Source organism: Balaenoptera ricei, chromosome 4 (assembly GCF_028023285.1).
Source record: "Balaenoptera ricei isolate mBalRic1 chromosome 4, mBalRic1.hap2, whole genome shotgun sequence".
Lineage (NCBI taxonomy): Eukaryota > Metazoa > Chordata > Mammalia > Artiodactyla > Balaenopteridae > Balaenoptera > Balaenoptera ricei.
The window spans coordinates 142,462,322-142,481,249 of NC_082642.1; positions in this window are offsets into that span (position 1 = coordinate 142,462,322).

The following is an 18,928-nucleotide window of genomic DNA, read 5'->3' on the forward strand; positions in this document are numbered from 1 at the left end:
GGGTGGGCCTTATCCAATTAGTTGAAGGCCTGAATAGTACAAAAAGGCTGGTTCTTCCCCAAGTAAGAGAGAATTGTCCTGCCTGGTGGCATGTGAACTAGGACATCAATTCTTGGCTCTATTGCAGCCTGCTGGCCTTCAGACTCAAACTGTGATCTTGGCTCTGCATATCATGGACTTGCCAAACTCCATAATCACATAAGCCAATTGAGAGAGAGAGAGAGGGAAAGAGAGGGAAAGAGAGAAAGAAGATGTTCAATTTTCAGTTTTTTAAGGAAGCTCCATACTGTTCTCCATAGTGGCTGTATCAATTTACATTCCTACCAGCAGTGCAAGAGGGTTCCCTTTTCTCCACACCCTCTCCAGCATTTGCAGTTTGTAGATTTTCTGACGATGCCCATTCTACCTGGTGTGAAATGATACCTCATTGTAGTTTTAATTTGCATTTCTCTAATAATTAGTGATGTTGAGCATCCTTTCATGTGTTTGTTGTCAATCTCTATATCTTCTTTGGAGAAACGTCTATTTAGGTCTGCTGCCCACTTTTGGATTGGGTTGTTTGTTTTTTTGATATTGAGCTGCATGAGCTGCTTGTATATTTTGGAGATTAATCTTTTGTCAGTTGCTTCGTTGGCAAATATTTTCTCCCATTCTGAGGGTTGTCCTTTCGTCTTGTTTGTAGTTTCCTTTGCTGTGCAAAAGTTTTTAAATTTCATTAGGTCCCATTTGTTTATTTTTGTTTTTATTTCCATTTCTCTAGGAGGTGGGTCAAAAAGGATCTTGATGTGATTTATGTCATAGAGTGTTCTGCCTATGTTTTCCTCTAAGAGTTTTATAGTGTCTGGCCTTACATTTAGGTCTTTGATCCATTTTGAGTTTATTTTTGTGTATGGTGTTAGGGAGTGTTCTAATTTCATTCTTTTACATGTAGCTGTCCAGTTTTCCCAGCACCACTTATTGAAGAGGCTTTCTTTTCTCCATTGTATATTTTTTCCTCCTTTGTCAAAGATAAGGTGACCATATGTGTGGGGGTTTATCTCTAGGCTTTTTATCCTGTTCCATTGATCTATATCTCTGTTTTTGTGCCAGTACCACATTGTCTTGATTACTGTAGCTTTGTAGTATAGTCTGAAATCCAGGAGCCTGATTCCTCCAGCTCCGTTTTTCTTTCTCAAGATTGCTTTGGCTATTTGGGGTCTTTCGTGTTTCCATACAAATTGTGAAATTTTTTGTTCTAGTTCTGTGAAAAATGCCATGGGTAGTTTGATAAGGATTGCACTGAATCTGTAGATTGCTTTGGGTAGAAGAGTCATTTTCACAATGTTGATTCTTCCAATCCAAGAACATGATATATCTCTCCATCTGTTTGTTATCATCTTTAATTTCTTTCATCAGTGTCTTATACTCTTCTGCATACAGGTCTTTTGTCTCCTTAGGTAGGTTTATTCCTAAGTATTTTATTCTTTTGGTTGCAATGGTAAATGGGAGTGTTTCCTTAATTTCTCGTTCAGATTTTTCATCATTAATGTATAGGAATTCAAGAGATTTCTGTGCATTAATTTTGTATCCTGCTATTTTACCAAATTCATTGATTAGCTCTAGTAGTTGTCTGGTACCATCCTTAGGATTCTCTATGTATAGTACCATGTCCAATCATGTTTTTCTCTTACATCACTTTAAATATGTCCTGTCACTCCCTTCTGGCTTGCAAAGTTTCTGCTGAAAGATCAGCTGTTAACCTTTTGGGGATTCCCTTGTATGTTATTTGTTGTTTTTCCCTTGTAGATTTGAATATTTGTTCTTTGTATTTAATTTTTGATAGTTTGATTAATATGTGTCTTGGCGTGTTTCTCCTTGGATTTATCCTGTATGGGACTCTGCACTTCCTGGACTTGATTGACTATTTCATTTCCCATATTAGGGAAGTTTTCAACTATAATCTCTTCAAATATCTTCTCAGTCCCTTTCTTTTTCTCTCCTTCTTCTGGGACACCTGTAATTCGAATGTTGGTGCATTTAATGTTGTCCCAGAGGTCTCTGAGACTGTCCTCAATTCTTTTCATTCTTTTTTCTTTATTCTGCTCTGTGGTAGTTATTTCCACTATTTTATCTTCCAGGTCACTTATTCATTCTTCTTCCTCAGTTATTCTGCTACTGATTCCTTCTAGAGAATTTTTAATTTCATTTATTGTGTTGTTCATCATTGTTTGTTTGCTCTTTAGTTCTTCTAGGTCCTTGTTAAATGTTTCTTGTATTTTCTCCATTCTATTTCCAAGATTTTGGATCATCTTTACTATCATTACTCTGAATTCTTTTTCAGGTAGTCTGCCTATTTCCTCTTCTTTTGTTTGGTCTGATGGGTTTTAACCTTGATCCTTCATCTGCTGTGTATTTCCCTGTCTTCTCATTTTGCTTAACTTACTGTGTTTGGGGTCTCCTTTTCATAGGCTGCAGGTTTGTGGTTCCCATTGTTTTTGATGTCTGCCCCCAAAGGGTAAGGTTGGTTCAGTGGGTTGTGTAGGCTTCCTGGTGGAGGGGACTGTGCCTGTGTTCTGATGGATGAGTCTGGATCTTGTCTTTCTAGTGGGCAGGACCACGTCCGGTGGTGTGTTTTGGGGTGTCTGTGATCTTATCATGATCTTAGGCAGCCTCTCTGCTAATGGGTGGGGTTGTGCTCCTGTCTAGCTACTTCTTTGGCTTAGGGTGTCCAGCACTGTAGCTTGCTGATCGTTGAGTGGAGCTGGGTCTTAGCGTTGAGATGGAGATCTCTGGGAGAGTTTTCGCCATTTGATATACGCAGAGCCGGGAGGTCTGTGGTGGACCAATGTCCTGAATTCAGCTCTCCCACCTCAGAGGCTCAGGCCTGACACCTGGCCAGAGCACCAAGACACTGTCAGCCACACAGCTCAGAAGAAAAGGGAGAGAAAAAAAGAAAGAAAGAAAGAAAGAATAAAATGAAATAAAATTTAAAAGTTATTAAAATAAAAAATAAAAAAATTATTAAAAATTTTAAAAATTTAAAAGTAATAATAATTTTAAAACAAACAGACAGACAGAACCCTAGGACAAATGGTAAAAGCAAAGCTATACAGACAAAATCACACAAAGAAGCATACACATACCCACACACAAAAAGAGAAAAAGGGAAAATATGTATGTATATATATAAAAAAAAAAGGAAGAGAGAAACCTAATCAATAAACAAATCTACCAATCATAATAAACTCTAAATACTAAACTAAGATAAACATAAAACCAGAAACAAATTAGATGCAGAAAGCAAACCCCAAGTCTACAGTTGCTCCCAAAGTCCACTGCCTCAATTTTGGGATGATTCGTTGTCTATTCAGGTATTCCACAGATGCAGAGTACATCAAGTTGATTTGTGGAGATTTAATCCACTGCTCCTGAGGCTGCTGGGAGAGATTTCCCTTTCTCTTCTTTGTTCACACAGCTCCTGGGGTTCAGCGTTGAATTTGGACCCACCTCTTCGTGTACGTCACCTGAGGGTGTCTGTTCCCCACCCAGACAGGACAGGGTTAAAGGAGCAGCTGATTTGGGGGCTCTGGCTCACTCAGGCCAGGGGGAGGGAGGGGTACGGATGCAGGGTGAGCCTGCAGCGGCAGAGGCCAGCATGACATTGCACCAGCGTGAGGTGTGCAGTGCGTTCTCCCGGGGAAGTTGTCGCTGAATCACGGGACCCTGGCAGTGGCGGGCTGCACAGGCTCCTGGGAGGGGAGGTGTGGACGGTGACCTGTGCTTGCACACAGGCTTCCTGGTGGCGGCAGCAGCAGCCTTAGCATCTCATGCCCGTCTCTGGGGTCCACGTTGATAGCCGCGGCTCGCGCCCGTCTCTGGAGCTCATTTAAGCGGTGCTCTGAATCCCCTCTCCTCGCACACCCCAAAGAATGATTGCTTGCCTCTTTTTCAGCTCCAGACTTTTTCCCGGACTCCCTCCTGGCTAGCTGTGGCACACTAGCCCCCTTCAGGCTGTGTTCACGTAGCCAACCCCAGTCCTCTCCCTAGGGTCTGACCTCCAAAGCCCAAGCCTCAGTGCCCAGCTCCCACCTGCCCCAGCGGGTGAGCAGACAAGACTCTCAGGCTGGTGACTGCTGGTCGGCACCGATCCTCCATGCGGGAATCTCTCCGCTTTGCCCTCCGCACCCCTGTGGCTGCGCTGTCCTCCACGGCTCTGAAGCTTCCCCTCCACCACCCGCAGTCTCCGCCCGCGAAGGGGCTTCCTAGTGTGTGGAAACCTTTCCTCCTTCACAGCTCCCTCCCACTGGTGCAGGTCCCGTCCTATTCTTTTGTCTCTGTTTTTTCTTTTTTCTTTTGCCCTACCCAAGTACATGGGGAGTTTCTTGCCTTTCGGGAAGTCTGAGGTCTTCTGCCAGCGTTCAGTAGGTGTTCTGTAGGAGTTGTCCCACATGTAGATGTATTTCTGATTTATTTGTGGGGAGGAAGGTGATCTCCACATCTTACTCCTCCACCATCTTGAAGCTCTTTAGTTTCTTAAAAAACTAAAAATAGAGTTATCATATGATCCTGCAATCCCGCTCCTGGGCATTTATCTGGAAAAGATGAAAACTCTAATTCGAAAAGATACATGCACCCCAATGTTTATAGCAGCACTATTTACAATAGTTAAGACATGGAAGACAGACGAATGGATAAGGAAGATGCAGTATTTATATATATATAAAATATATAACTACTATACAATCCAGCAACTCCACTACTGCATATTTATCCAATGAAAACAAAAACACTAATCTGAAAGATATATGCACCCAAATGTTCATTGCATCACAGTTTACAATAGCCAAGAAATGGAAGCAATATAAATTGCTTCCAAAAGATGAATGGATAAAGAAAATGTGCTATATATATACAATGGAATATTACTCAGCCATAAAAAAGAATGAAATAATGCCATTTGCAGCAACATGGATGGACCTAGAGATTATCATACTAAGTGAAGTAAGTCAGACAGAGAAAGACAAATATCATATGATATCACTTATGTGTGGAATCTAAAAAAAATGATAGAGGGCTTCCATGGTTACGCAGTGGTTAAGAATCTGCCTGCCAATGCAGGGGACACGGGTTCAATCCCTGGTCCAGGAAGATCCCATGTGCCATGGAGCAACTAAGCCTATGCACCACAACTCCTGAGCCTGCGCACCACAACTACTGAGCCCGTGTGCCTAGAGCCCGTGCTCCTCAACAAGAGAAGCCACTGCAATGAGAAGCCCATGCACCACAACGAAGGGTAGCCCCCGCTCGCCACAACTAGAGAAAGCCTGCACTCAGCAATGAAGACCCAATGCAGCCAAAAATAAATAACTTAATTAATAAAAAAATAAAAATAAAAAAATGATACAAATGAACTTATTTTAAAAACAGAAATAGACTCACAGAAGTAAAAAAAAAACTTATGGTTACCAAAGGGGATAGGAGGGTGGGAAGAGGGGGACCAACTGGGGACAAGGAGAGATAAATCAGGAGTTTGGGATTAACATATACCCACTACTATACATAAAATAGGTAAACAACAAGGACCTACTGTATAGCACAGGAAATTAAACTCGATATTATATAATAATCTATAATGGAAAAGAATCTGAAAAAATATATATATATGATATACATGTATAACTGAATCACTTTGCTGTACACTTGAAACTAACACAACATTGTAAATTAACTATACTTAAAAAAAATAAAAATAAAAAACCAAATAAATAAAAAGAGCATTTTAACCAGAATACCCCAATTCTGCTTGCATTAGACACAAAGGATGAAAATATATCTCTCTCCTGTTGCTGTCATTGTTTTTGTTGTTTTGCTTCAGGTTTGTCTAGTAATTGACCCTTTCAATGAACTGTGGAATGTATATACTGGAATTTCTTTTTTAATTCATAATTTTCTGCTTTAATATGTTTTGTACTGTCCTACTTTATAGATTTATGATTAAATGTCTTGAACTAATTTTAGCTAAGAGTTCTGAAGTTATGCTAAGGATTGGGATTAACTGATGAATAACAGGCTCAATTCTCCCTGTATGTCAAGAGCTGGCCAGCACAGTTACCCAGCTATTGTAGGAGGTAGCTCTCTGGTTTTATCTTATTGGTTAGAGAAATGGCCTGACCAGTGCAGATAATTTCACAGGAATAGGAAGCTTCTAATACAGTCGTATGGCCTTGCTGACTATGCAGTAACCAGAAGAGCACGCCTACAGATAAAGTAACCAATTCACCTGGGTTTGCTCAAGACTTTCTCAAGCTTGGCCTTGAAGTCCCACGTTCCAAAAATCCCTGTTTCGTGGGAAAACTGAAAGAGTTGGTCATCCTAGAGCCAGTGCTGTCTTTGGCCTTGGGTGAGGCCACCCAAGGTGGAGGCAAAAAACAGAGGCTTCAGGAAAAGACAGACATATTCCAACTCTGCCTCCTGCACTTTCAGTGCCATCTGGGACAAGCCATTTAAACCGAGACCCTATTTTCTTTACCTGTAATATGAGGGTAATAGCCCCATGACTTTTTTGAGAATTTAATGAGAAGTCATGAAACGTTCCTAGAAAAGCGTCTGGCATAAAGTAGTTGGCCAGCAAATAGTAGGTGTTATTACTATATTCCAGAAATTCTAAAATAAAATAGTAACTATAGCAACTGCATCTAGACAGGTGGGTTTTCATTTTTGTGGGTTTTTTGAAGGGGATTACCTATGACCATGATTATTTCAATTTTTAAAAAGTCAATTCATTTGATGGGATTTATTTGTCAAAAATCCATGTTGACTCATGCCAATTGCTGTAAGATCAAGCACTTTCAAACTCATTTATGAGTAACATCCAAATCATCTCTTCTAAAGTAAATATTCAAGTTAACAGTATAATTGCCTGTTACTCACAGAAGCATTATTCTTTCGGTAAAATTTTAGGAAGATAGAGGTACGCAGAAACAAAATTATCCAAAATGTCTAATTATCTCACTTAAGCTATGATGTTCTACACTAACATAGGTTTTTATATAACAAAGCTCTGTTTTATACTAAGTACATTTTTGAATGTTAACTAGAAAAGAACTAATGTATAATCTTATGATTTAAATTCTTTAAATTGACAAATTCTTTAAATAGGTTTCCCAGAATAAGATGCATTAAATTTTATGATTTTGATTTTTGTATTAAAATTAAATAATTCATTTTTCACCAATGATTACTTTTGTGTCCTCTGTTGTTCTCTCAGTATCAAATACAGTTTTCTACACTTGAATTTTTAATAGCATAAATAGGAGGCATTTTGATTAATTAATTTCAAAATCCAATCTCTGATTATCCATCTTCTACTATATAAGGGTTTTAATTCATAATCCCAAGTATGGATGGAACAGTGATGCACTGGAATCTATTTTATCTACTTAAGAAGTCTTTTCTCTTCCACTGAGTACTACATTTAATAAGAATTTTCAAACCTTATCCAATATTTTTATTACTAAAATTATTTTTCTACTTTATTTTTAAGAACAATTTTACATCTGAGTCCATAAATTCTTCAGTTTATGACATGATACAATTCAAGCTAGGCAGTTAAAAGATTCTAAGAAGGAAACGAATTGCTCAGAGAAAGTGTGAAATCCCATGTGTTACTAAAACTCAAAGGACTGTCTTGATCAAAATTTTCTGTATACGTGGCAAGTGGATAATTCATTTTAAAAATTCCCCACCCACATTGTTCTCTGAAGCATGTCTCAAAGTCCCATTCCTTAGCATAGAAGACACGTTGGTTTCTTTTTCTCAGCATGTGCTTTTTTAAAGTCAGACATATAACATTCAATCTTGGGACATTACAGGAAATGTGATTTAGATTCTTCTCATTACTGCAACATAACACACACACACACATAAAAAATCCCCTCTCCTTACTGCTCGTGTTCCTCTTAAACATCAGTTCTTTATTTTTTTAAATGTTTTTATTGAAGTACAGTTGATTTATAATATCTTGTAAGTTTCAGATGTACAGCACAGCAATTCAGTGTTTTATGTACCTATGTGTGTGTGTGTGTGTGTGTGTGTGTGTGTGTGTGTGTGTATATATATATATTCTTTTTCAGATGCTTTTGCCTTATAGGTTATTACATAATTGAGTATAGTTCCCTGTGCTATACAGTAGGTCCCTGTTGGTTATATATTTTATACAAAGTCATGTGTATATGTTAATCCCAGCCTCCTAATTTATCCCTCTCCCCACACCCCCTTTCACCTTTGGTAACCATAAATTTGTTTTCTGTGTCTGTGAGTCTCTTTCAAACATCAGCTAAGTAAAATTCTGTCAATATTTTAAGAAATGAAGGACTGCCTTTTCCATTCATTTTTTATATATTTCCTATCATGTCTTATTAGATTTCTTTATCAGATTTCTGATAACTCTAGGACCTATGAGATGAGTCCAGGTGATATATTCAGTGCCCACCTTAAGCATTTTCAGCCCAGGGCCCAGAAAGTTTGAGTATGTTTCAAATTGGATAGAGAAGGTTCTGAATAAAAGTCTTTTTCTTCCTATTAACACTTGTCAAAAAGCACAGTGGGTCTGTCAGATAAGCAAATATTTACTAATCAGATTTGTTGCCAATGTTACAAGCAAATTACAAATGGCTAATTGGGAACTTCAGGAGCAATAAGAATTGCTCATGTGACTACCGTGCTGCAATTCCATCCACTAAATTGAACCAGCCAAGGAAAACCAAATTCACCTGAATGCCTAAGAGAGCTCATCATAAATCGGTGGTTCAGTTTTGATCCTTAGGAGAAAAGCTAAAATGAATAATACAGATTGCTCTAACTATTCTCCAATACCATCAGGATTTCAAACGTTCACTAAATCAAACATGCATCACCACCACCAAACAGAATTCATTTACTGGAGGGACAAAAGTACGTGGGTAGATTTCTGAGAGGTCATGTGGAGACATTTATTTTCATTATTTTCATATCTCTCTTCTATATTGCTGTTTACTGGCAAAATGAACTGAAAGTCCATTAAAGACTTTCTATTCTTCCACCTGATTTGGTTATGAAAGTTGGCCTTAATCTTAGAGGTAGATATTTCAGCCTGAGAGTAATCAAAGAAACTAAACCAGGTCTACTTTTTTCACCTAGAACTTGTTATGGTATGTATATTGTTTCTGCTGATAGCTTGACATGTTTTTTAAAAATGGAAAAAAATTTTAAACCATGAAAGTACGTGTTATTTTCTCATTTTTCCTCATTGATCACTTTTCATTGAAATATTGTATATTTTAGAGAACCTTGAAACTGGTTTATTGTAGTAATAAAATATCAGCATTCTAGGTAGGTTTAGTTTTTGTCCACAGCAAATGTAAGGTTTTAAAACTTAATTTGTAAGAATAGACATTGCTTTGCCTGTTGAATAAAAACAAAAGAAAAATGAGTATTATCTGTAATTAAAATAGAACATAACCAAATTGTTCAAATTGCCATTTTAGAAAATTGGTATCATCGATGTACCTTTAGGTCATCTTCCCCAATTATTGTAAATCCAGATTTCTAATAGAATGGAATAAAATACTTAAACCATATAACAAAATATTCCCAAATCACTGAAAAATTCTTCAGCTGTGAATTCAATAGGTTTTTGTGATTTGTTGTGAAATTTTCACCTAATCTTCATGTTTGTTAAGTGTAAGCTAAAAGCTTCCTCACTGTTTTCACATGATTAATGGCTTATTTGACTGGCACGTTTTCTTAAAAAAATTGTTTTCTCTACTAACCTTTCCTCTAAGTGCAGATAAAAATAATCTCCTTGATTCTAAGTACTTTGCAAACCTTGTAAAAATTTAAAATAATGTCACTGCTTCTCATACTCTCTGGCTCTGTAAGTCCTTCCTCATAAGCCATTTCTAACACTGTTCTTACCATGGTAAAGCTAATTGAAAAATAAAGTGATGAATGAACTTGCATTGAAATTTTAAGAACAGCAGCTATTACCATATAACACCAAGCAGAAGGGCAGTAGCTGTCCTTTCTGACAGCTGGAAACCATAGGAGGGCTTATTATCATCACTTGCTATGATTAACTCTCTACCTTTTAACCACGTAACTCACAATTTTAGGAAGAATAGAATAACTTGCTTGTCCAAAGACAAAGTATAAGATGTGCCTTGAACTCAAAAATGTAGTTGATAATAGAGGATGGAAAAGAACAGCCAGAAAATGTCAGGCCTGGGAGTCAGCTAGGCAGGTAGAGATGCGAGCTGAGTGAGGTGTAAAAAGGATGTGGTCAGGGGGAGGGGGCCACAGGCAAGAGATCAACTCCTCTAGAGAGAGGAGTGCCCAGAGGGAAAACAAAATCAAGAAATCAGACTTTTACACCACCCAGTAAGAAAAGACAAGAAGCAGAGTCCAAGGAATCATGTGGTAGACAGAATAATGGCCCCAGCAAAGATGTCCACGTTCTAATTCCTAGAACCTGTGACTGTTATGTCACATGGCAAAGGGAATTAAGGTCACAGGTGGAATTAAGGTTGCTATTCGGCTGACCTTAAAATAGGGAGATTTCCTGGATTATCTGTGTAGACCCAATGTCATCACAAGGGTTCCTAAAAATGGAAGAGGGAAACAGGAGGGAATCAGAAAAAGAGATATGACAAGGCAAGCAAGGTCAAAGAGGTGCTATGCTATTGGCTTTGAAAATATAAAGGGGTCCCTCAAGCCAAGGAATGTGGGCAGCTTCTAGAAGCTGGGAAAAGCAAGGAAACAGATTCTCCCTATAACCTCAAGGAAGGAATGCAGGCTTACCAATACCTTGAATTTAGCCCAGTGATCAGGGTCATACTCTGACCTATAGAACTGTGAGATAATAAATTTGTGTTGTTTTAAGCCACTAAGTTTGTGGTAGCTTGTTGGCAGTGGTAGAAAACTAACACGGATCTGTGCCCAATGACTGAGAACAAACTAAAGGGGATGAACAGGCTATTCAATCAGTGTTTGTTGAAAAAAATGGAGAAATGAGTGAATAAAGGACTATGAGGCAGTTGGCAACCACATTCTGGGGTCCATCAAAGATAAGAGAGTCATCAGCCACAACATGATAATAACAATTGATCTATAGACTCAGCATCAATTTCCCTGAACTTCCCCATTCTATGGAGTGTGGATAAAACATGCCTAGTGAAGAACATGTGTTAAAAGTCAGGCTTAAACAAATACATGAAGAGGTGCTCAACATTACTAATCATCAGGGAGATGCATATCAAAATCACAATAAGCTATGACCTCACACCTGTTAGAAAGGCTATCATCAAAAAGACAAGAAATAAGTTTGGCAAGGATGGGGAGGAAAGGGGACCCTTGGGCACTGTCGGTGGGAATGTAAATTGGTACAACCACCATGGAAAACAGTATGGAGGTTCCTCAAAAAATTAAAAGTAGAACTACCATATGATCCAGCACTTCCATTTCTGAGTATATATCTGAAGAAAATGAAATAACTATCTTGAAGAGATATCTACACCTCTGTGTTCATTACAGCATTATTTACAATGGCCAATACATGGAAACAACCTAAGTGTCTATCGGTGAATGAATGGATAAAGAAAAAAAATAATAAATATATATAAATATATATATATATATATATAAAATATATATATCCAAAGGAATATTAGTCATCTGTAAAAAAGAAAGAAGTCCTGCTATTTGTAATAACATGGATGAATGAACCTTGAGGGCATTATGCTAAGTGAAATAAGTCAAACAGAGAAAGAAAACATGGTGCGATCTCACTTATATGTGGGCTCTTCTATGTTTCTCATAGAAACAGAGAACAGATTGGTGGTTGCCAGAGGTGGAGGGTGGTAGGTAGGGGAAATGGATGAAGCTGGTCAAAGGGTATAAACTTCCAGTTATAACATGAATAAGTCCTGGGGATGCAATGTACAGCATGCTGACCATAGCTAACAACACTGTATTGTATATTTGAAAGTTGCTAAGAGAGTAGATTTTGAAATTTCTCACCACAAAAGAACAATTGTAACTATATGAGGTGATGGATGTGTTAACTAAGCTTTTTGTGGTAATCATTTTGCAACGTATACATAAAAAAATCACTACATTGTATACCTTAAACTTACACAATGTCATATGTCACTTATATCTCAGTAAAGCTGGAAAAAGTAAAATCAGGCTTATCTCCCAGTTTCCCAGGTTATTGTGGCGGTTGATCAAGACTGACAAAATGGTATTACCTTACAGCTGCTGACCTTTGTCCAGCAATTAGCTCAACCTCACTCCACTGCCTTCCTCCCACCATGAAAAACACCTGCCAGCCAGATCACCTTACCAAGCTCTCCGTCTCCTAGGTCTTCAAGCTTGCTGCTGCCTCTGCCTGGCAGGCTCTTATTGCATATTCCCATAGACGCTCACATCCTCTACTCCATGACATTTGTTTAGTGACTGGTATTTTCCAGGACACCCTAAATCAGGAACACCGGTACCGCCCAATAGTACAGAAGAGTGCCTGGGTCAACCGTATTTGCATCAATACGAATCTAACCTTGCTGATTTAATTGGACGAAACTTGCTCTCCTGGGCTGTCACAAATGCTTGTAAAAGGCAGGGATAATATCCATCTTGCTCATCATTCACTCCTCAACATCTAGTACTGACACAAGATGGGTTCCCAGCAAATTTTTGTGGAATGTAAACACTAAAAGACCAAAACTATAAAATCTTGGTCTTTTTGAGAAATTCACTCTTGGATTCCAATTTTGATTCCTGCCACCAAGGTGAGTGTTTGGTGCTACTATTGATATTCTCTTCAAAGTTAAGGTGATAACTGCCTTTTATACTTTTCTTTTCCAGCAGGAAGAATAAAAAGTATTTTGTAATTTCTATTTTCAGCTTTAATATATGCATAAAATGAAAGTCTATTATGTCATATGTGTGTACATATAAATATACACATACCCTGTATTAGCATTCTGGAGAAAGAGGACCAATAGGAGACAGCTGATAGATAGATAGATAGATAGACAGACAGACAGACATAGATAGAGGCTTATTGTAAGGCATTGGTGCACATTATGGACTATGGAAGCTGAGAAGTCCCAAAATCTGTCTGCAGGCTGGAGACCCAGGAAAGCCAGTAGTGTAGTTCCAGTCTGAGTCCAAAGGCCTGAGGACCAGGAGAGCCAATGATGTAAGTCCCAGTTCAAGGGCATAAGACCCATGTCTCAGTTCATGCAGTCAGGCAGAGACAGCAAGTTATCCCTTACCCCAGCTTTTATTCTACTCAGGCCCTCAACAGATTGGATGATGTCCATCCAAATTGGAAAGAGAGATCTGCTTAACTCAATCTATGAATTCAAATGCTAATCTCTTCTGGAAACACCCTGACAGACACACCCAGAAATCATGTTTAACCAAATATCTGGGCACCCCCTGGCCCAGTCAAGCTGACACATTAAACTGACTATCGCACACATATATATATATAATTTATTTTATTTTCAAATAGCCTTTATTTTCACTAATGTGTTTTGATTCTAGACTCATGGAATGCTCCTTCACTCTCATATCCGATGACTTGATGAGCAAGAGATTTCTGGATTCAGATGGCTGAATGAAGCTATACTGATTCTCTCTCTTCCAATACACCATGATTTAAAGCACATATATCTCAAAATTAACAAAATAAGTTCACCAATATACTCCCCCCAAAAAGCAGAGTCTAAATATATATTCTTTCCAAGAAAGGTACCCAAGAAGAACCTGAAGCAGAATCAGGTAGCAGAGCAGAGTGAATCCCACCCCTACCCCCTCCCATCCTGCTCACAGACCAGTCTAGTCATCAAAATTGTGACATTTCTAACTAATATATCCATGTGTTCATCTTCTATAGCTTCCATAACAAATTACCACAAATTTAGCCACTTAACACAACACTAATTTATGATCCCACCGTTCTGTAGGTCAGGAGCCTGGTGAGCTCAGCTGGTTCCTCTGGCCCGGGTTTCGCAGGCTGAGATCAAGTTGTTGGCAAGCTGGACTCTTATCTGGAGCTCTGAGGGAGCGTCGGTTTCCAAGCTCGTCCAGGCTGTTGACAGAATTCAGTTATTTGGGCTGCAGGGCTGAGGTCTCTGTTTCCTTGCTGGCTGTCAGCCACGAGCCTCTCTCAGCCTGAATTCCTCATCATGTTGTTCCCACAACTGCAAACCAGCAACTTCCTGTTAGGTCCTCCTCATGCTTTGAATCTCTCTGAATTCTCTTTCTACCTCATCCCTTCTGCCTCCAGCTGGAGAAAGTTCTCTGCTTTTAAGGATTTATGTGATTAGCTTCGGTCCTCTTGGATAATCCAAAATAATCTCCCTATTTTACCGTCAGTAACTTTAATTACATCTGCAAAGTCCCATTTGCTATGTAACAGGAACCTGTGTATAAGCTATTCACAGGTTCCAGGGATTAGGTCATAGACATCTTCAGGGGAGGGAAGGTACCTTATGCCAACCACACCCCACATCTCAAAGGAGCTAAATGCAGAAGGTTAGAGGTCTCATCTTTCCCCTCTTCTGACTCTAGAATACTATAAAGGATTTGTAGAAATTAGTAAAAAAAAAAAAAAAATTGTCAGGAGACAAGATCCAGAGTTACACATACCAAACTGGGGTGGGGGGGGGGAGGGCGGAGATCACACCTGAAATGCAAAGATATTCTCCCCCAGGGATGGAATACAACCCCCAGTTAGGTCGAGTGGGTCCTAGAGTGGCTCCACCGGTTTACACAATCTTGGAAGAGACAACAGAGCTCACGTCTGCCAATAATGATGGCACACCCCCTTCTTTGGAAGCTGAGCTCTTCCTCTTGGTCACCACTGTGCTATGGTGCTACAAAAAGTAGATGGACCACCAAAAATTCAGCACTCAAACTGTGAATCAGTGGAGTAAGGAAATGTGTCAAAGGTATGGTGGAAAGGGAGGTATGAATCTGCCCACACTCTCAGACTAAATGAAATTTCTGGGCAGAGCCACGCAAGCATGAGTAAGCTAGAAAAGGAATGGCGTGGCACACGTGCAATCTACATGGAGAAAGGAAGAAAGACAGCAAGGAAGGGAGGGAGGGAGGGAGGACAGAAAGGGCTGAGAGAGAGAAAGAAAATATACACAACCTAAGGGGAAAAAATTCCCAAGTGCTTCAAACTATTTAGAACATTAACAAAAATGCTCAAACTTCTTTTTTTAAAAGAAGGACATGAGAACATTGCAGGTTTAATGAAACAATTTGAGGACCTAAACAGTATTATCAAAGACCTAATGGATGAATTTTTAAAAACAGGAAACATAATACGCATGGCTACAGACTGAATAATTGTCATGGAGGAAAGACAGAGCTAGTCACAAGGAAGACAGATGAAAGAGAGATTAAAGCAATCTGAGAAAAACTGAAAATGATGGAATCTAGGTAAAGATAACCTGTCATAATTGATGTCTGGAGCAGAAAACCCTCCAAATAATGTTGAGACAACCCTTTTAATGGAAAAAAATATTCAGGGACACTTGTTAAAGATGGTCATGCAGACTTTATTTGGGACCATCGTAAGAGGTATAGGGACCACTGCAATGGAATTTTACAGCAGGAGAAAGAGATTAGGCTCAACTCTGAATACAGCACAGGCAGGTGGGAAATTATAGCCAAGGGACAGGGTGAGGGTCAGTGGACAGAAAATTACTAAGAGGAAACAGCAGGGGTAAGGGGGATTCTGGCTAAACTGACCTGACAAGATCCTTTGCTGAAGACAGGCCAGGATGAGAAAACGTCACCTGCGGGATGGGGAGGGTGAGGGTGAGGAACCTGATCAGAGATCGAAGGTGATCAGACATCAGGTGTGCAGGGTTCTTGTCAAACTGACTTTAGCAAAGTTCTTCCTAAAACTAGATTTTACAAGGAAGGGCGCAGATGGGCCTAGGAGGAGATTCAGGAACCTGACTAAAGTTTGCTCAAGCAAAGAATATCCTGCTTATCTTTCTACTGAGAGGAGGGAAGCTCTACTCAGTTCCCTAAGAGGAAAAAATATGAAACAACCATTTCATCTTGAGTCTGTTCTCTCATTCTGTTTTCCCCAAGGACAGATTGATTTACCTGATGGGTGAATTTGGAATAAAGGGCTGGAAACGGGTGGATCTGTGCCTTTCGGCCCTTGCTTCCAACCTTCCTGTTTGTGGAGAGGTACAGCCAGCTCTGCATCTCAAGGCAAGTTAGAGGGCTGACTGAGGGGCATGAAACACGGTGAGCAAATCTGTCTAACTCAGGAGGAATATCATAAACCCACTTGGCCTCAGCTCTTAGCGCATACTTTCCAGCTTTATTATAATAAGCATAACATCTTAAACTCTATTCATCTGTCTCCTGGGTCTTCTTTCTTTCTTGCTTTCAAACTTGAGAGGGAAAGCAATGGGTAATATTCACCAGTCCTCCTAAATTCAACAAAATATTTTTATTAAAAATACTCAAAGAGGGCTTCCCTGGTGGCGCAGTGGTTGACAGTCTGCCTGCCAATGCAGGGGACACAGGTTCCAGCCCTGGTCTGGGAGGATCCCACATGCCGCGGAGCAGCTGGGCCCGTGCACCACAACTGCTGAGCCTGCACTCTAGAGCTTGCAAGCCACAACTACTGAGCCCACGTGCCACAATTGCTGAGGCCCACGTGCCTGGAGCCCATGCTCTGCAGTGGGTGGGGGGCCCACGATGAGAGGCCCGTGCACCGCAGCGAGGGATGGCCCCCCTCACCGCAGCTGGAGAGAGCCCGCGCACAGCAACAAAGACCCAATGCAGCCATAAATAAATAAATAAATAAATATTCAAAGATATAATATAGAAAAATCTTTCGAAAGTGAAGAAAGAACTTGACTATGTCAAGTAAAAGAGTATATGTGTTTCAGGTACATCTGTTGCAGACTATGATTCACTCATAACTCACTCATATCATTTTTAATTGATTGACTTAAAGGATAAATCAAAAACTATACATATACCCCCAAAGAAAAGGCAAATCTCTCTGAAAAGGGCATAGAAATGAGTCTGGCCAAGATTTCCTGAAGGCAACTATCCAGAGTCCTAGAGGAGGAAGGGCACACTCCAAGATATTGTTTAACAGAAGAGGCAAAAATCAAAAGCTTTTGATTTATTTCCTTCTTACAGCTTTTTATTTACTCCTTTGACATTATCCTTACAAAGCCTTTCTTTGTAAGATTATTCTTGATTATATAAATATTTGCTCATATTGTTTCACAAAATCTCTATGCTTTCCTTTTCTATTTAAACAGTTAACCCAACTAGAATTTATTTTAGTTATTATGGAAGCAAGGGATGGAACTTAATCTTTTTCTAAATTTTTAGCAACTGTCTCAAAATAATTTTTAAATGATTTATTCTATCTTATATTGCTTTGAAATATCAAATTAAGGAAGATAGTAGAAATCTATTGAGAAGTAGATAGTCCAGGTTCACTATGCTAAATTCTCTTCAATAAATCATTCATCATCATTAATACACACAAACACTTCTATTTCTGGACTTCCTACTCTGTTTCTTTAGATTGACCATGTATTCTTGGACCAGAAATATGCTATTTTTATTAACAGAGCTTTAAAATATATTTTAATGCCAAGAAGCTTAAATCCTATTCCTTAGTGCCTTCTCTCCTACCCCACACACACACATATTACTCTTCTATTTAAAATTTTCTTCAGTTTTTCTCTCTCATTAAATTTTCACAATGAGCTTTAGGTGCATGAAATTGAATTAATCATAATTCTTGATCAATCATAGTTGTTGGAATAGACCTATATTACTTTATTTATTTAGCATTTATTCATTTATTATTTAATAATAAAATGGATACCCATTAATCCATCACCCAGCCCAAGAACAGGAACATTAACATTAACTTACATCTACCTATGTACTCCCCATCCTATTCCCCTGACTCTCCTTTGCACACACACATCTGGAGGTAACCACTATCCTCAGTTTTGTGTATATTATTTCCTTACTTTTTTTTTTTTTTTTTTTTGGCTGCGTTGGGTCTTCGTTGCTGTGTGCAGGCTTCTCTAGTTGTGGCGAGAGGGGGCTACTCTTCATTGCAGTGCGCAGGTTTCTCATTGCAGTGGCTTCTCTTGTTGTGGAGCACACGCTCTAGGCGCACAGGCTTCAGTAGTTGTGGCTCGCAAGCTCTAGAGTACAGGCTCAGTAGTTGTGGCGCACTGGCTCAGCTGCTCCGCAGCATGTGGGATCCTCCCGGACCAGGGCGCGAACCCGTGTCCCCTGCATTGGCAGGTGGATTCTTAACCACTGCACCACCAGGGAAGCCCCTATTTCCTTACTTTTTAAAACAATTTTTACATATCAGCATGTTTAACCAAACACTTTATTTTACTTTTTTTTTAACTTCAGGAAACGTTATTTTTATAGATGACTTTAGAATTATTTTGTCAAATCTGTCCCTGAAAAAAATTTACAACTTTAATTGAAATGCATTATATTTATATGTAATTTGGGGAAGAATTATGACCTCTATAATAACAAAACTTCAGGAATTAGTGGTTATGACCACTTTCATTTAAAATCCCTCTCTCTCTCTCTTTCTTTTGCTCTCTATCCTGTTGCTGTTATTGTTTTTGTTGTTTTGCTTGAGGTTTTCTAGTAATTGATCCTTTCAATGAACTGTGTTTGGAATGTATATACTAGAATTTGGTTTTAAATTCATAATTTTCTGCTTTAATCTTTTTGGTTCTGTTCTACTGATGTTCTTAGATTCCTTGTATAACCCTCTTTTAACTCCTTGTATTAACACAGCCTGTTTAAGCTTTATTTTTTCTTATTTAATAAAATAAATAACACATTGAAACTCTTGAGT